A 21,255-nucleotide genomic window follows, 5' to 3' on the forward strand; every position below is an offset into this window, starting at 1 on the left:
TTATCATTTTAAAGTATAATATTGATAAATGAAAATTGGCCTTACTTGGGACATAGCCCGAGCATAGAAACTAATTGCTTATAATAAGTCGTTGATTATAGAAAAAAAATTTACTAATTGAAATTACTTTTATTGATTAACGTGATTCTCGTGAAATCTGAATATATCATATTTAAAATTTGAAGGGAAGAGGGATTTTGTTAAAACTCAAAGTTGGACAATAATTTTCTTCAATAAAATTCGATTGCGTCCGTTTCTTAGTTACTTTGTCGCAATAGACATCTTTTAGCTTTGGCATGATCTCTATATTGGATTTTCTTTTCGTCTCCTTCTAGTAAGGAACATACATATGGTCATATGGATAGTGCTCTAAATAAGAGAAATGTTTTGATTCTAAATACTTAAATGCCACATGAGCACATCCCTTCAGTCTTCTTTTCATCGGCGAAATGATACAGTTTGTCCATCTTCAAAGATTTTTATGACATGATAATTCACCTGTATTAGATCAAGTGATATTTAGTATTATTATTTTAAAGTATAATATTATTAAATGAGTATTTTCTCTATTTGGACATATCAGGCCTACTAACTCGTTAATGTTGATAAGGTGGAACTAGATATATGATTAAAAAATTATCATAATATTATCAAGAAAAAGGTAGCAATAATAAATACTAGCTTTTTATGCACGCGATGCGTGCGACGACATGGATAATTACTCAGTAGTAAAACAAACCAAAAACGAAAGTTGAATATTTAGAGGCGTTAAACTATCATTTTCTCGTCTAGCTCGTCTTCTTGCATTTCTAGAATCTCTTTGTTCGGGGTCCATTGAATTTCTTTGTCGCCTTTTATTTTCCATCCATCTAGTCTTACGTTATTGCGTTATTTGCACTTCGAAGTCGTCCATTATAAATCTATATCGTAGCATATGTAATGTTCTTAGTGTAGTCATTATCCTATAAATATGTTAGGAAGTTTTATTTTTGAAAAAAATTAATCACCTTTGTTCTTGACAACTTTTTTTCCTTAATAATTTGTGCATTTGCGAAAATGCTATCAAGTTCTTAAAAAATATTTTTTTGATCTCAATATATGGGTTTAAGTATTTTATCTCAAACTCTTTTTAATATATGGGCACAAAATAGTTCGAGTTCTCATATTTTATCTCAATTTTTCGCCGATTTAAACGAAATTTTATTTCTTTTTAATAACGAGCACAAAAACAATTCGAGTTCTCATATTTTGTCGAAATTTTTGACAAAAAAATTTATTTTGACGAAATTCCATTTTTTTTTTCAAGCATTTATGATGTAATTTTAATTTTAATTTCAACTATTTTTCGAATTGAATTCTAAATAAACCGTATTTGAAGTTAATTTTTTTTTGAAAAAAATCAAATACAACACATATTCTTAATAGTTGTTGTAATTTGAGTTTAATTTACTCGAACATATTCCATATTTTTAAGATTTACTGACCATAAAACAGTACACATTACTTTATTTCGAGAGTTCATTTAGTTGTGGTTTGCACTATATAATTGCGTACCTGATTAACAGTAAAAAAAATCGACAAATTTGAGAGTTTCGTATCTGAGAATGTCGTGAAGCTCTAATGTATGAAGAGAACTGTTTTTTTTTGTTTAGAGTTTGTGCTCTAGAAAATTTGATTTGAGAGGCTCGTGAATTTTTTTTTTTTTTTTGTTATGTATGTTGTATTAATGTTTGGGAAGTTACTGATAGTGCATCCTTTTGATAGAATTTTTTATTGGCAAGTTTATGTGATTGAACATTATATGACTTAATTGGATTAATAGAGATTTTGTTGATTTTATTTGTTTTGGCAAGTTCATGCATGAAATTGAGGTTGATTAGCCGTTAGAAGATTGTTTGTGGAAAATAGGAATGTATAATTTATGTTATGAGGGGCATTTAAGTATATTTCAAGAGGGATACCGTTGCTCCTCCCTTGACTTATATAATAGAGATAATATGACTAAAAAGATAGTAATGTTCAACTTTTTAGAAAAACAAATTACGGTGTGACAGTGACCTATTGAAAAGTGAATTTTTGCAACTGAAATAACATAGATCAGGTTTTACCGTTTTATACGTCCTATTGTGATCTATTTGCTTCATTAGGCCCAGTAAGTGCTTAGGCCGTTCAACCATCTCTTACTTGTTTCGAAGAAACAGATAAGCCCACTGCTTTGATCAGCAGGGCACAACCCCTGTTTTTCGGCACTGTCCTGTAAAGAATCATAGAGATGTACCAAATCCAAAGACAAAAGTCCAAGCACCTCAAATATAAAACAACACCTCTAACATCTTATATTCTCTTATGTTCTCCCCAAAAAAAAAAAAAAAAAAAAAAATTTAGGACTCATTCGGTATTACTGTGGTTTTCTAGTTTTTTGGATTTTTGATTCTCAAAGTCATATGATATATGTCCTATAATGAATAAAAAATCAGTCAAATTTATTAGGAACATGATGATTTTGAAAACTGACAACTAAAAAGTGAAAACCATTTTTTCTGGTTTCCTGTTTTTGGTTTTTAGTTTTCTGAAAAACCGAAAACTGAAAATAAAAATCGATAACAAATGGACCCTTATATTCTTATTACTTTATTATAGATATTAGAAAAAGTGGAACTACTTCACTTCTTTTTAATTGATAAATTTCCATTTTGGAAAATTAACTTGCCAACTTTGACTGATTTTTTGATTTTTTTTTTTTAAGTAAAAAAATAATCATGTGTGTGTCACGTGTCATCCTCCCTCATCCAATAACATTTCTCATATAGTAAAAATGAAGAAGAATGGTTTACGTAAAGATTCGAACCCACTACCTCAAGTATGAAAGTAAGAAATCCAACCATTACTCCGCCATACCATTATTGATTTTGTAATCAAAATTAATGATGACATATGAATAGAAAACATTTGAAATACATATAATGAATAAGATGACTTTTTTAAATGAGATGAGAATACTTATTTAACTACTAATAAATTTTAGCAAAGAGAAAATTCGGGGCATCACCCAGGCCTAAATACTAGTTAAGAGTTCAAAAATGTCTTAAAAAATATGCTCAAACCATATAGCAATTAAAAAAACAAATTAAGTATATATATAATTAAGATAAGAAAATATAGGCTTATAGCCGTCAACACCACAGTCAACACCCACCCCATCTCCCCCTTGCTAAAATGTTTGTTCCCAACTTTTCCCGGTGACAATACGAGCCTTGCTCTTAGTTTGTATTTCTCCTCCTTTCAGTTCTCCTTGCCTCAATTAAGACATTTCGGTAATTAACTGTTCCAAGTAGGGTCAGCCCTCATGAGTTGGGGGGTAAGAAGAGGGATCCCAACCCATAAAGAAACTTTCAGAGACTAGATACTTCTAGAGACTATAAACTGAATATTACCGAGAAGCAAATATTTACACAAACTCTCCAAATTGGGGTAAATGAGAGTCAAACACCCGACCAACAAGTTGGAAAGTAGAAGCTCCAACCATTGAGCCCCCACATGATTAAACTCAATTAAGACATATGGAGCATATAAACAACTGAGATTTTGGACGGGAAAAATTAAAATAGGAGAAACTTGAGGTTTCAGCTAATTCTGAGCTTCATCAGCTCAGAAACAACTTGCATTTTGGAAATGAAAACCTTTAAAATTGAGAAAACGTCTGGTGTTAGAAGTTTCTGTGCTTCATAGGTTAGGACTTCCCATTATAGATGCTTCAAGAGCTGCCTAAGCATAAAGTCACTCAAAAATTGTCATGTGTCGTAGAACTCTAGACTACCCATTGAAAATAAATAATTAATTCTGCTAAGTTAGACTATACTAAGGTATCGTTTGGTTGTACTTGGGAAGTTGATCTTCCCTTGATTTTTCACTTCCCATGAAATTTCACTTCCTAGGAAGTAAACAAAATTGTTTGTTGGCTATGGGAAGTTGGAATTCTCATGGGAAGTGGCACTTACCTAGGGGGAACTAGGTAAGCAACTTCCCCCATTGTGTGGGAAGTAAAACTTCCTAGGAAGTGCAGATTCCCATGATTTTGCCAACCAAACAACTTCATATACTTCTACTTCCTAGGAATTTGCACTTCCTATGATTTGCTTTGTCAACCAAACAAGGCCTAATTATTAGTATCTATCTCTAATAGGTAAATAAAAAAAATTTCCCAATGGGTGTGTGTATTAGTATATATATATATAATCATTAGCTTTAATAATTTTAATTTAGTACTTCACCAATTAAGTATCATTGCAAACGTTGGATTGTTGTAATAAAAATAAGAAACAGAAAGGGAAAAAGAGTTGAGAATACTTTTCTGTTTCTTTATTTGATGGGTGATTAAAGCTCAGTCTAACAAAATGACATGACATTGATTAGTCCAATCCACTTATCAGAAATTTCTTCTTACTGCTTAGTTTTGGTAATGGTCGAGGTCGTCTTATCTTTATCTGCATTATCAAACTTTATTTGCTTTGAAATAATGGTTAATACTTTGGCTTTTAGGTTTGTCAAACCATAATTTTGAATAAATGCGTTTTAAGTGTAACAGGTTACATCATATCTTAATCTTATTGTGTAACAATATTTTATATATGTAACTAATATAACTGTTTCATTTCATTATAAAACGACTCTTTCGTGTCATTGACGGTGTATTTTATATCATTTTGGAGTTGTTTCATGCCATTTTCCCCTATATATATCATTATTATTTTTCAACTCTTTATATACCTTATCATTATTACACAAACTAATATCATTATAAGAGAAATTGTATCATCATTACTCACCTCTATGTCATTTTCTAACAAAATTGTATTTTTTTCTGTTTTATTATCATTTGTCAACTGTTTATATATACCTTATGATTATTACACAAACTGATATCATTCTTACTCACTTTTTATGTCATTTTCTAACAAACTTATATCATTTTTTCCCTTTTCATTATTGTTTTTAACTCTTTATATACCTTATCATTATTACAATACTGATATTACGTATGCTATCACTATTACTCACTTCTATGTTATTTTCCAGCAAATTTGTATCATTTTTCCCTATTTTATTATCATTTGTCAACTCTTTATATACTTTATGATTATTACACAAACTGATATTATTATTATTCACTTTTATGCCATTTTTTCAGCAAACCTGTATCATTTTCCCCTTTTTCATTATTATTTTTCAACTCTTTATATACCTTATCACATTAGCACAAAATTATATCATTCATAAGAAAATTGATATCTTCATTTTTCAGCAAACTATCGTCTTTTCACATTTCATTATGATTCGTCACCTCTTTATATACCTCATTTGCAAGACAATATCATTATTACTTCTTTTATGTCATTTTCCAACAAACTTTAACTGAATTTATCTTAATTTCGCCGAATTTATTATAGTTAGATAAAAATGACGTAGTAGTTTCAAGCAAATATTGCAACAAATTCTTCATTTTACTCTGAAAAATCAATAACTCAAAACCTAAGATTCCAACAAAGAACTAGAAGAAGAGGAGAGGAGAGAGAAAATTTAAAAGTTTTATTGTAATCAATCTCTATTATATATGGTAACACATAGACACCAAAATAAAAGAAAAAAACAAGGAAGATAACTAACTACGTACTTCATTTAAACGAAAAAAATGAAAAGAAATTACCATATTAAAATTGAACAATAATTTTTTTTAAGAAAAATAAAATGAGAAGACAATTCTTTTAAATTTATATAAGCTTTACTATAAGGCTAGTATCTTAAAAAGCAATATTGCAGCAATTGAGTTCGTATCCGTGAAATTCCTTATAAATCACAGATTCCTAGATAACAAAAATTTTCTCTGTATCGTTCCAATTTTATCAGATATCTCCGAAGAATTAGTGACGTTTTACAAAAAAAGCAAAGGCAAGGAAAAGGAGGGATGATATTTTGATGATTAAAGATAAGGTTGGAAGATGGAAAGCAGAAATGAAGGAGAGATGTCATCATGAACTTCTTCAAAGATATTTTCCAATGTGGCGATCATGGGGAAGAGTTAGCCAGATGGAGGCCTCCACATGAGATTATGCATATATTGGCTAAGCTATCAACCAACATCGAGAGGCTTTGCAAAAAGAGGTGATGGCGCAAGAAATTACTGATGCTATATTTCAAATGGGCGCTCTTAAGGCAACATGACCTTACGATGTCCTGGCTATCTTCTATCAAAAGTATTGGGACATATAGTAGGACCTGACATTATAGCAGCAATGAAGCATTTCTTCGATCAGGGGTACCTTCTTACGGAATGGAATTCAACACTTATTTGCTTAATCCCTAAGGTTGACAAACCTAAGGAAGCCAGTCAATTCAGGCCGATAAGTTTGTGCAATGTAATTTACCAGGTGATATCAAAGGTGTTGGTCAATAGATTGAAACCAATTATTCAACATTTGGTATCAACATTTCAAAATGCATCCATTCCTAGAAAACTGCTCTTAAATAATCGCCTCGCTCCTTGCTCATGAATTGGTAAGCATGATTAAGAGAGGAAGGGGGGTGAATTCTTGGCGGGCTTCAAAATTGATATGTACAAGGTCAACTGAAATTTCCTAGAGTGGGTGTTGGATAATATGAATTCACCCGCAAAATGTTGACATAGGATTATGCAATGCGTCTCTACCATTTCCTATTCCATTCTCATTAATGGTGAAGTCACGAAAAACCTCAAGTCGTCTTGTGGAATCAGGCAAGAAGACCCCCTTTCGCCGTATCTCTTCATCCTAATAATGGAAGCAGCATTCTCTAGACTATTCTCTAAAGCAGAAAAGAATGGTAGAATTAGTGGCCTTCAAATTTCGAGAAGGATCCCATCCATTTCCTATCTATTTTTTGCTGATCATTCTTTGTTGTTCTTTAAAGCCAACCCGCAATCATGTGTAGCTGTCAAGCATTTGATTCGAAAGTTCTGTAAATATCTAGGTGAGGTTATCAACTTTGCGAAGTCCTTTGTCATGTTTAACCCGAATACCCCTCAAAAGTTCAAGAGGTTTATGAGGAGCTTAATAGGCACTCTTTCTGCGGACGATTTTGGTAAATATATGGGTGTAAATGTAGAAATAAATGGGAGGAGGAGTTCCAGTAAGTTTTAACCGTTACTAGAGAAAATTGAGAGGAAAATAGAGGAATGGCAGAACTTGACCCTATCTCATGCAGGTAAGATCTTATTGGTAAATGCAACTTTAGTGTCACTTTGTCAACATATTCAGTCTATATTCTTAATTCCAAGGAAAATTGCGGATAATATAAATAGGATCTTTGCCAGATTCCTATGGAGGAATAATAATGATAAACATAATAACAATAATAATAATAATTTATTGGCCATCAATAATAATAAGAATAATCGAACTGGAAAAGTTCAGATCAAACCAAATCAGAAAAGTTCAGGCAGACCAGATCAGAAATGTTCAAATCAGATCAGATCAAACCAGATAAAAAAAGTTCAGATTAGATTTGAAAAGTTCATATCAGAACAGGTCAAAAAAATTCAGATCAGACCAGACGAAAAGAACATAGCCGGAGTCACGCTCGTATTTCGTCTTCTAAATTGAAGACTGATTTTGGTTTAGACAACTCGTCCCATACTATTCCATCTAAATTAATTAATCTATTAGCTGTGAAGTTTAGTTCAGTAAAAGTAGTCTGCAATGTTATTTTATTGTTATTTATCTCTGCTTATTATTTATTAATATCATGTTAGGATTGTTATTTATTTATCTAGTATATATTACTCAGCTTTGCTGATTACGTGCATTGTGTGTGTATGTTGATCATGGCTATGGCTTATTGATACTCTGATGACCCATTTGGTGAGCAATCTCTAGGAATCAATAGTGCATCATCATTTACAAGTTTAAAGATGATGCATCATGGGTTCGGGATTAGAGAGCTTGTATTGACTATTTATTATATTTGACTTTACTCTTTTTGTAGTTGACTTTGACTATTATCGTTGACCTTGACTTTTGTGTTTGACTTTATAGTTGACTTTTTGGTTGACTAAGTTTTATTTCTAAAGTTTATTTATTATGTTTTCCGCTGCAAATTTCTGAATAAGTCGATATATAGTTATCACACTGGAAATAATACTTTGATAATTCTTTAAGTTTTATACTAAAAAGGTATTTTGGAAAATAGAGAATTGTCGGGTGTTACACAAGCTATGTCAGAATGATAGACTTCCTCATCAATAGCTGCTTGATTCAACTAATACAAAGGGATTGCGCTTGCTCAATTTGGTTCCTTGTAGTTTTTTCGAAGACGAATTTTATTTAATCTTGTTTAATTGTATCTTTTTTTTCTTTAATATCTATTGTAGATGTCGTTTGACCTTCAATTAATGAAATTTCTCTTTAAAAAAAAGCAATTCACTGAGTCTCAACCAATGTCAAACTCGCTTTCTTTTTGCTTCTCACTCTAAACCTCCTCCTCGTACTCTTTCTTTCTTTGTCCTCCATCTTTTACCGTTTCTATCCATTTTCTTTAATTCTAAAACTATATCTGTGTGTTTCTTACAATTGAAGAAATTAATTGAAGGTTAAACAATATGAAGATGATATGATGTTCCTTACTTCTCAATTAATCCCTAGTTTCGATTCTTCTGCAGATATTTTCTTTTTCGACATTTTTGGCTTTTTTCGTTTTTTTATAGAGATAAAGAGAGGGGTGGAGTGGTGGAGCAATCTGGTGACGACGAGAAAGAAGTGGGATTGGTTGGTTTTGATGAGAAAGTGCAAGAGGAGGAAGAAATAGAAAAAAGAAGAGGGGGTTTTTGGTTTAGGATTTTATACGTGTAAACGGGTTGTTATACAATTTCTTATTGTGTAATAATTACACCCAATAACATCTGAATTCTTACATATATCAAGATAAAAATAATCAAATGTTCTTGGACCTTGGCTGTAACTAGGGAAGGCAACGAGTCGACTGGATCTGGACCAGCAAATTCAGATCCTATGGGTGGTAATGATGCAAGTCGAGTTCGAGCTTGAGCTACCTCGACTCGACTTGTTAGCGATACGAGTCGAGTTTGAGTTGAGTCGAGTTTTTCCTAGCTTTGTCCGAGTCGAACTTTTACCGAGTATATTTTGAGTCGCTTGCAAGTGTCTCATGTTACAAGCAACAATAAGGTACAAAAATGTTGAATTTAGATATTTTGCTATTGATAATTAGGTATACGAGCTTCTCACGAGTTTCCGAGTCGAGTATCAAGTTGCTCAACTCAACTCACCAACATCTTGTGTTGAGTTCAATTCGATCTCACTCGAGTCAAGCCTTGATCGAATCAGTATTGAATAGCTCGCGAGCTGTCTCGTCTTATTGCCACCCCCTACGAGATCCGTTTTTCAGCGGGTTCAAAAAAGTTGGACTTGGATCCGGATCCAACGGGTCCTGCCCAAAATAAATTTGTCTATAATGAAAATTTACAACTAAGTTCAAGAGCTTCACGACAAATTTCAATCAAGAAATTAAATAATGCAAATTTAATTCAGCCAATTCAACAACAAAATCACAAATTCACATTAAAAAACCTAAATTTTTAATAATTAGAAATATTACACAAGAATTTTGCAACAAAAATGAGAGAAATTCTAGTATAAAAACCTAGAATTCGAACAGTTACATGAGGAAGCTGGTGGTGTGCAAAGAGCTAGCAGTACGCGCTGGTGGTCATGACAGCTATGTCGACGAAGGTGAGGAAGATTGGGCTAAATCTCATGAGAAATTAGACAAGAGAAACCGAAGAAGACCATTACTCGAACTTCCCGCCGTAACAGCACCTCAGGCGCAATTCGACTACGACGACGATTACAAAAATACTCCTCCACCTTTTCCGGCTTATGTAGTTGTGCATACAAAAGGTTCTAGACCTCTTCGAGGCGTAAAATAGGCGACATTGTTGATGATGTGAATTCCGAGTTAAAATTTGTAATCTAAGGATAGCACCGGAGAGAATGCGAGAGAGAATACGGGAAAAAGCGTTGGTGGGAACTAAGCGGACGGTTGGAGAGAGAAAGGGAATGCGGGAAGGTGAAAGAAGGAGTTAGGGTTTTGAGGCTAGGGAATTAGGAGTTGAGCATCAAGGATCCAAAAGGTGGAGGAGTGTTCTTGTAGCTTTAGTGTGAAAATCATATTAGGTTTATTATGGCCCACTATTGCAGTCTTGCTAATACAAAACGGGTCACAGATCTGGGGCTAGATCCAGTCCCATATTGTAATTTGAAAGTACAACATGACCCGGATCCGACCGGACCCGGCAGGTCTGAAATTTCAGGATCCAGATCCAGGTCAGTCCAAGATACATTGTCATTCATAGGTGTAACTGTTACACCATAAGAAATGGTTAAAGAAATGTTATACAATTATTGTATTAGAATTCACTGCTCATACATTGACTTGCACAGCTAATTAATTACTAACAATTTAGAATTTAATATTAGCTAGCTAGTTATGGGATGTACTTATATTGAACAAATGATATTTTGTATGCTTTAAAATATATAAATCAAAATTCCCTAATATTCGGTTGTAATTTGGAATTTGTATTCATCAAATGTATTTTTGTTAACTACCTATAATATTTACCTTAACCCACATGAGTCAATTATTAGAACAGTCGTTGATTATATATATATCATACAATTAATATGAATAACGTAAAAGTTGTCAATAATCCAATTTGTTAGAAGTATTAATTTTTAGCTCGTCTTTCATGTAACATGCTAACACAACGCTTAGATGAGATAGCAACATAATTTATTTACTTTTTTGCACAAAAAAGAGGAAAGCTCCAATAAGAAGTGTGCAACTTAATAAGTAACCCCCTTGTATACATAAACAATAATTACTATATTTTTAGTGATGCTTACATAGCCTTAAGCCCTTATATATTCATTATTGGTTAAACTCATGCTATAAGTTTGTGAGGCACCCACGTCATACCATCAAACAATGGTGCAACACATTACGTATAAAAATTTGTGGTTATTATTGTTACACCATGACTGAAAAGTAGAGATGGCCAACAGTGCGGGCCAATCCAGCCCATCCAGCTCAGCCCACTTCGTGGGCCGTGTGGGCCGGGCCAGCAAAAAGCCCGGTCCAGCCCAACTCGAACTGTGAAATTGGTGGGTGGGCCGTGGGCCAGATTTCTTGAGCCCAGCCCACTAAAGCCCACTACTAAAACCGCCCAGCCCGGACCATGAAACCGGTACAACCCGACCCATGAACCAGACCAGCCCAATCTAAGTAAATATTGAGCCAAATTGTGTATATTTTAATCAAATTGTATATATTCTAATCAAATTGCATATATTATAATTCAATAAAATTTAAAAATAATAAAATTATTCATTAATATTAATATTTGTATATATTTTTAATTCATTTAAAAAAAATTATATAACAATAATGAATAATTTCAATGATTAAATAATTTTGAAAAAAAATTCTCATGTCGGCCCGTCAGCCCGGTCCGGTCCACCAAACCCACGAACAGTGAAAACCGGTAACATGCCGGTGTGGGCCAAGATTTTTCAGCCCGCGAACCAGCCCGCCCAGCCCATGAATTTCACGGTCCGGTCCTGGGCCGTGAAATCTCAGCCAAGCCCACTACGGTCCATGGTCCGGCCCGTCCAGCCCGCACCAGTGGCCATCACTACTGAAAAGCCTACATCTCTATTAACATTTAATAAAATGCACGTTCAACTCTAACATAGAATTTGAGGAAGTTTTATATTTCGTTAACTCCAAAATGAAACCCATACTAGCTAGTTTTTCAAACACTCAAAGTTTGTCAAGTCATTTTCCTAAACCAATGTTTCACTGTAGCCCTCCCATAAAGCTCGGTTAATTTTCCACTTATGCGAATCTGCCTTGTTGGTTTCCTACTTTGAAACCAAATTAAATGTATATGGGAGGCGGCCAAAGATATACGCAATGACTCAATTAACTAGTCTCAAAATTTCACGTACATATTGTTCGCTGAATAGTATTACTTTCTTTTCTAGGTCCAAAAAAATCAAACACAATTTTATGTACTCTAACTCCTATATAAACCCCTACAACAAGCATTGTTTCATGCAAATTGCACAAAGCACGAGCACAAGTTTTTTGCCTTCAACGCTACGGCACACAAACTCTATTGTCCTTAATAACTATATATGTTTATATATTTATACATTCAATCCTTTTCATCATGCATAATATGCATTCCATTCTTAAACATATTGTATACTATATGAGTAAAATGCTTACATTTTTGTTTCTCCTCTCTCTAATTTTCTGCTCTATTCTCCCGGAGATGGAGGCTCGGCGATTGCATTCCGATCACAAAGACGGCGAAAAATTCGCTTTCGGGTCCATGATGAGCTCGGGTCCTAGCAAAAGAGGTGCAGGGCATAAGAGATTGAAGCACTTTGAAATATTCAGGGTAAGCAAGGACTCTGGTCCTAGTCCTGGGGTAGGACATAAATGAAGTATGTATATGTTATAATGTTAATGACAATCATATTAGTTTATTTCTTTCCTACTCTCTAATTTTGCAAAACATAAAAGTAAATATATTTTGTAATTTTGTTTGTTTCATTCATAGATTTAGTTGTTTGTAAGCAGTTGATAGCATATACTATAAGTTATAAATATACTTTTGCATATGTTAATTGTATGCTCTTGGTTAAACGTCATTCATTTGTGCTATCATTGGTTATTCAAATAGATTCTCGCCTAAAATGGAGTGCTTGAGCAAGAAGGGAGAATAGACAAGTATTGTTAATAATCAAGAATTTTGATTAAATGTGATACAAAAATTATTATAAGACGGTCTAATTTTAATATAAAAGTAGACATAGTCACTAAATAGATTAAACTAGTCAACGAAAGAAATTAACCTAATCACTATTGGGCTAATTCTCTTTTTTGATATTGAGCTTACCATTGCCTAATTTTAATTTAAAAATAGGCGGTCTCTTACAAGACAAACTAATGTGATGATATTTTAATTTGGTCAATATTCTAGATATCATCCTTAAAAAGTTAGACCTCACTAACTTAATTAGCTGACATGACTCTCATGACGGTAATTAGAGAGTGTATCATGTCACTTTTGTATGGCATAACTAATGACGTGGTTATATTTTTCTATTATAATCAATATTAAGCTTAAATCATGATCTATGTTATATGGATCCTTCAGTAGTTACGTATTGCAGTTCCTGATGTCATTGTCTTGCAAATTAAAAGAGCTAGGGAGATTAGAAATTATGTGGAATGGTGATAGAAGTAAAAACAAACCAATATCGTGTACGTAAGTTTTATATCCCATTTTTGCCTTTGAATTAATTAGTTAATTTGATAATGTGTCATGCACCCGGAAATTGCGATCAATAATACTTTGGAAAAAGTGACGTGAATAATCCTAATTTTTACCCGTCTTTTCAAAATAATTTCAACTTTGGATTATTCCATAATAGTTCTAACTTTCGAGGTGACCTAAGTCAAACTATCTTTTTTATTGCCTACACTAATCCATTTCAGGTCTATAATATATTGAAAATTAATAGTTCGGAGTGTTTTGAGAAGATACTCCCTAAAGTTGAGATTATTCTAAAATAATTCAAAATTGGGATTATTTTGAGAAGACTAATGAAAGATGGGATTATTCATGTCAACTTTTTCTAATACTTCATCCGTTTTGATTCTATTGCAACAATGAGTTTTTTACATTATTCACTCACCACCCTTCCACTATCTATTGTGATTTTTACGTAAGAAAAAATATAGCCATGTGAGATCTTGTTAGATTCGTTTTGATTTATACTTTCATAATATCATATTTATATAATATTTACTAAAAAATTAATATGTAAGAAAAAAATAGTCATATGTGATTTTGTTTGAATCGTCTAAACGAGTACATTAAGATTATCATATTCTTATAATTTTTATTAATATGTAATTGATACTATTAATCATATACAACATGCATTGGCAAACGTAAGAAGTGGAAATAGGAATATCTTTATAAAACGGAGAGAGTGTATATTTAAATATTAAAAAGCATGGGAAAAAGTGTAATCTAGTATCGCACAATTAATTGATGACAGATTCTCTTTTTGCTAATACAATTAAAAAAACATAACATAGAACATCACCAACACTCCTAAATGCCTCTCTACTAAGGAACCTCAATCCAACTTTTCACATAAATTTTGTGAAATTTGTATCCTCGATAACTGGAAGTCCTCCCCCTCTTCTTCTCCTAATATCCACATTCTCATCACCACTGTCCTCTGGGGTATGGATGTCATCCTCACCGTCCTCATACTCACTTATTTCCTGCCTCAACATTATGTGTCTTAGTTCTCCACTATTAGCAGCATGATATCTAAGCCCTAATCTTCCTCTTGTTGCATCCTTTTGAAGCTGCTTTGCCAACGGAAACAACTTTGTGTTTGTGTCTTATCCCTAGCTAACCTTAGCTCATCATCACTACTCTCTCCATCCCCTCCTTCTTCATTGTGTTCTAAAAACCCATTCTTCTTCCTTTTCTAGATCACTCAATCTCTCAAGTTCCAACTCATATAATACCCATTATCTCCATCAGAATTGCTAGAAGGTTCATACCCACAATCTGATTCTTCTTCGGCAAATTCTTTTCTGATGAGCTCTTTCAAGGTTAATGGGCTCTCTGGTCTATTATCATACCATTCATAGTATTCATATGGAAAAGTTTCTTAATAATAACTAATTTCTTGTTCAGGCTGACTAACTGGATTTTTCCTAGTTCTAGGAGTAGGTATAGGTGGTCTTGGTGGTTGAACTTGTGACTATGTTTGTGGAGTTGTTTGGGATACAGTTTGTGAAACTAGGGTTGTCTCAAATCGAGTGTCTTGGGTTGATTGTATTTCATTTAATGTGGATGTACCTGAGCTATAGTTCAAATTGTTGAGGCCAATTTTGCCTAAAAAAAGGACTAATAATCCAGCCCCATAATATCAATTTTTCCATTAAAACTAGTTATTAGGCCCGGGCTACGCCCCGTGTAAGAAAATTTTCATTTATTAATATTGAAATTTAAGATGATAACACTAATTATTATTTGGTCTAGTGGTTAAGACTTTAGTGTATGTTCTCGAGGTTTCGGGATCAAACCTTACATTATGCAATTTCTAATTTTTTTTATTGTTGTGGATTACATGGAGTAAAACTCTCTTAAGGAGAGCGCCACATGGCACCGTTTCTGGCTTATGCACGCCTTTTAATATATTAGTATAGATATCCTTATTTAAACTTCTGCACACCTCAAGGCTTGTAACTTAATTAGTGAACCAATTTTCATGCTCCACAGTCCACACCTTAATTTGCGAGTCAGCCTGCAGCCTAAGTTCCCTCCCTTATAAACTTGGTAGAATTAAAGATGGCATTCACCTAATCACCTCCATGATCTAGTTGGTCTCATAAGAGCTGGACACAAGCAAGACTTTCCATTTGTATTAATTAAGAGTTTGATTGAACCCAGTTGCTTTGCCATTTCTTCGAGCAAGGGCAACTGGGCAAGTACACTATTAAAATTGTATATATTCATCAGTCCATATAGCCAAATTAATTGTATATCATTGGAAACAACTCAAAGTCTGCTTTCAAATATGATTCATATGTCATTTACTTGTACAACATATATGAAATATCATACAAAGGAAGACAATTTTATCACATAATTAGTATTCATATTTTTTTATGTTTGGATTAGGTTTTGTATATGATAGATATGGAGTGTTCAACAGTTCAAGAGCATAGATAATGATGTCACTAGGATCAACAACCTAAATTATTAGGAAATTAATGTATCAAAAATTTTAATTGAAAAAAAAATATTTGATAACTTAAGTAAAATTCTATGCGTTTCCCAATTAACAACCCAACATCAATAAACTTAATAACCTAACTTTTTTTTTTGTTTTTCCAGCCCAAAATTTTAAAGCTAGTTTACTAGATTTTTGACTAAAGAAACAATAAATAAATTAAAGTCTTAAGTGACCATTAATTATAGAATATCCTCAAGGATATTTATGTATTCTAAAATAAAAGTGTTCTATTAAAGCATATAGGTCATATGAAACCCCACATTTGTAAGTAAAATTTAAACATATGAGATATGACCAACATATTGTAATGAAAAGTCTTACGGTCTTATTTCGTCAAGAAAAAGGAAAAAAAAAAAAGAAGTTTTACCATCTTATTCAACTAATCCTATCAAATATATTTGATTATTACAAACACAAAAGCTCAAACCCTAGCCTTCCATACCCCTTCTTCATCAATTAGGGGCTGTCATGAATGTTTTCATCCATGGTAAACCCCTTTTCCCCTTTTATTTCCAGTTTTTAATTCATTTTTTTGTTTTGTTCAATAAATTAGTCTCTTTATGAGATTTTCTCAAACCCTGTTATGGGGTTTTTAGTTTCTGTTTTGGAAATCTCCTTCTCCCCTATGGGAGTTGTGAGTATAGTTCTTTTGTTTTTAGATATGAGAAATTATTCTCATTGGTTGAAGTTCGAGACTCAACATGAAGGTTTTGGAATCTCGGATGCGGTCAACCTGACTCGATCAAGAATGTTCTTCCGAAACTATATCAGAATGATAGACTTCCTCATCAATAGCTGCTTGATTCAGCAAATACAAGAGGGTTGTGCTGTATTGTTCGATCTGGTTCATTGTAGTTTCTTCTAAGACGAATTTGATTTAGTCTTGTTTAATTGTATCTCGTTTTACTTTAATACCTATTGTAGATGCCGTTTGGCCTTCAATTAATGAAATTTCTCTTTCAAAAAAAAAAAATTACAAACACAAAAGTGCGAGCGCCACATACATACATAGAAACACGCGCACACACACAATAAGAAGTTTCTCAAATTGAGAATGATTGATTTGCCTTTTTTTAATAGATGAGATGCACATTCTGTAAAAAAAAAAACAGATGATACAAAAACTACATATTTAATATAAGAAATTGCATATTTAATATAAAAAATTTACATATTTAGAGGAAAAAAAATGCAAATTTAATACAAAAGTTATGCAAAAAAATTCCTCTCAGCAGCCTTCTAATTCTAATAATCTTCTCATATGATCTAAACCAAATGTTTATTAAATTTTTTTCATATTACTTCGTATTAGCTTATCTAGCTTCATAAGGTATTGATAGCAAGACATTTTAATTTTGATACTAAATAACTTTAACGTTTTTATGGCTTTGAACAATAATAATTCAACAAAGATACAACAAATCAATCTAAAATAAATATAAGCTTTAGGAATAATAATTATATAAATAAGTCAAACTCAAATTATATTATTATTTAAAGTAAAAATTCGAGATATTACTCAAACCACACACATGACACAACACACAAATAAATAATTAAGTCACGTCGATTAAAAGGAACCACTACTATTGTTAGTCGGCTCCGAATAAGTTGGTCTCTACCACTTAAAATGTATTATTATCATATCACATTATTCACATAGTATGCTCTTTTAGCTTTCTTTTTCTCTATATTGTTGTGTACATTTTTGTTTCCATGCATGGTAGTTGTGAGGGTGATATAACATGACTATTGCTTCCGCATTTGGCAATTGGCATAACTAGCATGTTGTAGCACCCAAAGAAAAAACACAACTAGCATGTTGATCTCGCTCCCTCTTGCTTAAAATTATTTTACAAAACCAAAGTCATATTTAAACTATGTTTTTGTTTACTAAAATAACTCCAGTCTTCTATTTCACAATTTGGGATCCGATTTCTAATGGATTGATTATTATATATTTATAAGATATAATTTAAAAAAATTAGTGAGTCATCGTAAAAATAACTCTAATTCAGCAAATGACAAACACAAACGGTACATAACTTATAGGATGAGAAGAATTTGATTCATTATGAAATAACCATATCAAGTAAATTATATTGGAGTTACCCTTTTATGTCTAAGTTTCCAAGTCACGTATATAAATAAGGTGACATTTATGGTTAAATTAAAATTGGCCTCATGATTCTTCAAATGGATTGCTAAGAACGGGAATAGCAAAAGTGACGGATAGTAAATCTTTTTCTTTAACATGCGGACTTTTTGTTCCAAACTTTGACTCCCTCCTTGATGAGCGAGATCCCTTGGAAACATGACTACTGGTAGGGATGGCAACGGGTCGGACTTGGACCGAATTATGCATAATTCGATTCTGACCCTACACGAAGTCGGATTTTAAATCTGAGTCCGGCTTCGACTCCGACATCCGACTTCGAAATTCCGACTCCGACCCGACTTAAAATCTGGGCATCCGACTCCAATCCGACTTAAAATCCGAACATCCGACTCCGAATCTGATCCGAGTTATTTTTTGCCCATTTTTTATAATAGATAGTCTTCTATAATACAATAATTTAATCATTACAATTTATTCTAATAATCATATGGAAATCTTATATAGTACAAATAATCTAAATATTACTATTATTTTTAACAATTATTTCTTCAATGGGAAAATCATATATAATATAATTGGATGGAAGTCGAAGTCAGTTTATACATAAATAATACATTAACATAAATATAAAAAAAGGATTGATTGACTAAAAATCGAAGTCAGATTCGGATGTCGGATTATTTTTGAGATCCGACTCCGACCCTCATCCGACTCGGAGTCGGACTTTTTAAACGGAGTTGGAGTCGGATTACTTTTTTGTCGGAGTCAACTCGGATTTTTTCCTTCGGATCGGAGCGGACTAGGGTCGGATTCGGACTGGATTGCCATCCCTAACTACTGGTTTATGTATGAAATTTTTCAAAAAAAAAAACAAATATTTGATATTTTTGGAGAGTGATATTGGGATTATTTGTTTGAGAAAGTTTTATGCCGATTGGTTTATAACGTAAATTCGAACTTACTATATTATATAAATGTATTAAAGAGTAAAGACTCGGACTAATAACATCACATTTGAAATACAAACTCCAACTGGGTTAACATGTGAGAGGTTCCGATCTGGCAGGGGACTTCATTTTACCATGAAATTCCTTGTAGGAGTCCAAAAAACATTTGAAATACAAATACAATAACTAACTAATGTACAATTTCATAATGGTTTTTGTAGGGGCAAAAAGTATTTTAAAACAAGATAACCTACATCCCGCAATTATTAAATTTAGTATTTGGTAAACAGATAGAAAAATCACAAATATATCTCATTTATCCTAAAATGATAATTTTATATCTTAAACACACTAAACAAAATAAATTCAATAAAATACATTCATGATTCATCTTATATTTTTTATTTTTAAAAAAATTATAATGACTCCTATTCATCTCTTGCATGAATATTGTTCTTTCAAATGACTATCAATAGTATATTTAGCTTTTACCATCATGTTTTATTCAAATTTTAATTGTATTTGCTAGATCAATAACAATTTTTTTATGATGAATTGAAGTCCCTTGCAAGTAGGCGGAAATATGGGGATCCTTCTTGCAAGGGGTGAAATTCGATCTTAGGATCTTTGTAATCGGATGTGATGTCAACACCACTAGGCTATCATCTGTTGCTTTGAGTAATAAATAATAGATACGATCTAAGCTACAAGTGTTTTTTTAACTGAATTCTACAAGCGTGTATCAAATGACTTATCTTCATTCCTTTTGTTATTATAAGATTTTCTTTTGGCAAATTCTCCAAAATGATCTTCCCTCTGGAAATAATCTCAGTATTCGCCACATCATTGTTAGTACCTCATGCCCATTATATCGTATGTGCCTCAACTGAAAATATAAACCACTTAAGCTCTCTTCTTTTGTACAACTTAAATGAACTAAGTTTGTCTGAACTTAAATGAGATAACTGAACTGAAATGAATGAAAACTGTGGGAGAAAACTAACTCAAATGAACTAAACTGAAATGAACTGAATTTGTCTAAATTGAATTGAACTGAATTTTTATTAATTCAGTCCAAAAGAGCAAAGCCTAAGTCCAAAAAATCAAAGAGTATTCTGCAAACAATATCCAACTTTTGCAAACCAAAGTCCCGATCACTAATACATCACACGGTCTCTCATATTTGAAACAAGATTGATAGAATAATAATATAGTTAGGATATATTTTGTTCCTAGCAGAATTCTACTCTGGATAGGCTTCCTAATCACAATAAGACTATCCTAGGATGTATAACTATAAATATTGATCAATGGTAATCACTCCGGTTGAGGAGTTTTCCCCAATATAGCACGGTATCACAGCTATAGGTTTTCTCTGAATTTATATCCTTTCCTGCACCCCGTCCACCGTGTACACCACCCTTTAGCTTTGTGCGCCTCTTTGTTTTATGCCGTCCAATGGCACCGACTGACCAATCCGAGCCTTCTAAAACCGACCCGCCTCACACTGAATTCCACATTGCTATTTCGGTTACAAACATCAAAAAATGTATCCCTTTGATTCTTGATTGTGAGAAAGTTAAGTATTCAAATTGGGTTGAGTTGTTTGAGTGTCATGCCCACGCCTTTAACGTTTTGGATCACATCAATTCTGAAATCAAACGCCGTTCTGACATCTCTGATGCGTTACGGTCGCGTCTTGATTCCATTGTTAAACAATGGATTCATGGTACTATCTGGTTGAGGAGTTTTCCCGAATCTAGCAAAAATAATGCAACCTCCCTTCTGAAAACCCCCTTCTTTCTTTGGAGCCTATAGAATGAACGATAATAAATGATTCTATATAGTAGAATAATTTTTATGAAGAAAACAAATTTTGCACCTTGAATGGCAAGCCCAAAGTATCATTTTTTACCATCTTTTACTAATTTACTTTTTTCAAATTACATGCCCACTCCCCCAATTAAAGTTCATTGGAGAACCTTCCCTCAATAAGTTCAAGCTCAATTTCGATGGCTCCTCGGGAGTCAAATTGTCATCCGCAACTCATATGACCAGGTCATAACATATAAAACGAGACTGTGATCCTAATTGATAATAGGGGTAGTATGTCTAATGACCTGACCTGAATGCAAAAAACAAACATATGTACAAAAAATGTAATCATTGTAGGAGACAACATTGTTGTCATCAACATTATGAAAGGAATTCTCAATTGACCATGGGGATTCAGTGTTATCAT

Source organism: Beta vulgaris, chromosome 9, assembly GCF_026745355.1.
Source record: "Beta vulgaris subsp. vulgaris cultivar EL10 chromosome 9, EL10.2, whole genome shotgun sequence".
NCBI classification, from domain to species: Eukaryota; Viridiplantae; Streptophyta; class Magnoliopsida; order Caryophyllales; family Amaranthaceae; genus Beta; species Beta vulgaris.